Source organism: Belonocnema kinseyi, chromosome 6 (genome assembly GCF_010883055.1).
Source record: "Belonocnema kinseyi isolate 2016_QV_RU_SX_M_011 chromosome 6, B_treatae_v1, whole genome shotgun sequence".
Taxonomy (NCBI): domain Eukaryota; kingdom Metazoa; phylum Arthropoda; class Insecta; order Hymenoptera; family Cynipidae; genus Belonocnema; species Belonocnema kinseyi.
This window is the reverse complement of record NC_046662.1, coordinates 74521468-74524562: the sequence shown is the minus strand read 5'-3', so window position 1 is coordinate 74524562 and position 3095 is coordinate 74521468.

The window sequence follows — 3095 nt, the reverse complement described above, 5'->3', positions numbered from 1 at the left end:
AATAAAATTACTATCCGCTCTCGAGACCTTTCACAAAAGAAATGACAAGCATACCATCGTCAATGGAAATAATAAGTGAATGCTGTTTAATATATATATATATATATATGTGTGTGTGTGTGTGTGTGTGTGTTTAATATTATAATAAGTAAATGCCGAGGTTTCAACTTTTTTAAAGTCATTAGGCCTACCTTCAGTTCGTCGCTCATTCTGAAGTCGTTCGCTTTTTGCTTTAAAAAGTGACAGTCGTTCATCATGCAGCATTCACTCATTATTTCCATCGACGACGGTATGTTTGTTTGTCATTTCTTTTGTGAAAGGCCTTTGAAAAAGTGATTTCTTAGTCAAGTTCAAATCTTCTGCGCTTAGCGTTTGCCCGTTCTGAGAAGCGCGCGATATGAGTCAACGGTGTTGACTCATATTGTCATTGATTTGGCTACACATGTTACTGACCACTTCTTGATGCGTGTTTCGTATACAGACATCGCTTGTGTCGCTAAAGCTACTAGGATTGGTTCTATTCGCTGATCATGGGCGCTTAGCGTTCGGCCTTCTGGCGAAGGGTACACTTTTATTATCGATGAGCGCACTAGTTACTAATGTTACTTTGGGTACCATTTCTGCCTTTAAAGAAGTGATTAATTAGTCAAGTTAAAATCTTGGGCGCTTAGCATTTGATCGTTTTGAAAAGCGCGCTATATGAGTCAACGGTGTTGGCGAAAATATGACAGACCACGATCTAAACCGTGATTTATATGTTGACTTCGCTTTTGTAACTAAATCTATTGTAATTCGTTCTATTCACTGATCATGAGCGTTTAGCGTTCGGCACTCTTGAGAACAGTACAATGTAATTATCGGAATGTACGCACTAGTTACTGATCTTACTTTGGGTACCATTTCTGCCTTTAAAGAAGTGATTAATTAGTCAAGTTAAAATCTTGGGCGCTTAGCGTTTGATCGTTTTGAGAAGCGCGCTATATGAGTCAACGGTGTAGGTGAAAATATGACAAACCACGATCTGAACCGTGACTTCTATGTTGACATCGCTTTTGTAACAAAATCTGTTGTAATTCGTTTTATTCACTGATCTTGAGTGAAAACTCTCCATTTTTTAGGATTTTTTTACGGATATTTCATCCGGCAGTTATAACCTTAAAAATTACAAAGTTTCAGCTAAATCCACCGAAAGCCATTTTCTCATACATTTAATGCGGGGTCCTTTTATAAATTCTATATGTATACTGTTTCACAGTAAAGAAATATTTTTTATAATTATTTTTGAGATTCTACTCGAATTCGAACAAAAATTATGCGTTGTTACATAAATGATCAGAAATTTACCTCTTTAAATAAGCCTCCAGCAGAATCTTCATCAAAACCAATCAACTCCTCCTCTTCTATCCAAAAATAATTCTTGAGGATCTCCAAGTTGCTGTTAACAATCGCTTCGCTCATACTTGAAGATGTTGCATTTCATGTTTCGCTTGGATTTTCGGACAAAAATCCTAAACTTACGTAAATGGAATTTGTTTCGAGAAGAGCGTTCAAAAAATTATTCCGGAAATCTTCATTTTGGACAATATTCTCATCGATATCCACTTCAACATTAACGCTCACCTCTACTGGTTCATGCTTGAAATTTATCGTCCGTTTCTTACATTTTATCTCCATTTCTTTAAATATTTACACTTCCATAAAAGTATACACTTGGCAAGCACATTTTCACTGCAACGATTTGCGAAACAGGATGGTGCTGAAATGATCGCTCCTTTTTCTTTCAAAGTTCCACTCCTACCGGCCGTTCTACAAGCGCCTATCTAGCCCTCCGTTTGACGGTGTAGGGATGCCCAATAAAGCAGGGTGGAAGAAAGAAAAGATGAGAGTATCCCCCTGAAAGTGAAAGTCAGGTCGAACTCTTACAATAAACGCATTTGTACGAAATTCGTTGTTGGGTACATGATCCAAGCCATTGGGAATACACTCGAGTGGCGGTACTGCGAAATTCAGTACTGCAAAATTCAGTACTGCAAAATTCAGTACTGCGAACTCCCGCTATCTAAACTTGAGTACCCTTTTCCCCCACTGCTCATTTGAATATTTACTGCCCAGTGGACACAAAGTTTGGCGACGTCTTGACGACATCGTTACGACATCTTTACGACATCTTTACGACATCCTATTTCCATGTCGTTGATGTGTCTTTACGATATCGTAAGTAAGTCGTATAATCTGACGATGTCTTTACGATATCATAAAGACACCGAAACGGCATGGACATATGATGTCGTAAATCTGTCGTAACGATGTCTTAAAGGTGTCGCCAAATCTTGTGCCCACTGGGTGATTTCATCAAATTGTTATTATAAAATTTTTTATTATATTAAATTTTTAATAATTAGTAAGAAATTTCTTTTATTGAAAATTCATTTGTTTAATAAAAGTTCAATCTTAGATTTTTACATTTTACAATGATTTCGTAAATAAACAATCATATTTTTCTTTTTTTTTCTTTCTTTAATAAACCTTTTTTATCACATTTCCATATATTTTTCACAGAACAAAAATATCGCAAAATTCGTCAACCTATTTGTACTTACATCACAAATATTTTTTTATTTAAAAAGGTATACAGTAGATGGAAATATAAAAAGATACTTAATCTTAAACTATATATTAACTTAAAAAGTTTCGAAAGCGAAAAATCCTTATATTATTAAAAGAGTTTATTACACTTCTAATAACAGCCGTTTTCAAAGAACAAGTACCAAACTTCTGCAAAGAAACACCTAATTCTCGAAATCAAAAGAATACAAAAAAAATTCCAAAAAAATTTATTCGTATTAGTCATAATGTAAGTCGAATTGAAGCTCGAATTCTTCTCAACTGTATTATGCAACAGATTATTCCAGGCATTTCAAGTGCTTGGAGTAAGCGAATATCAAGCATGGCTGAAAATTTGCATCGTTCGAAGCACATCTCATCTTTTGACGAAAGGGGGAGGGTCGGTAAGACCGGTTTTTGGCCTAATTTATTTTTGGACCAAAAAATCTGAAAAAATCATGGTAGTATCTTATAAGTATCCCGAGTCGATT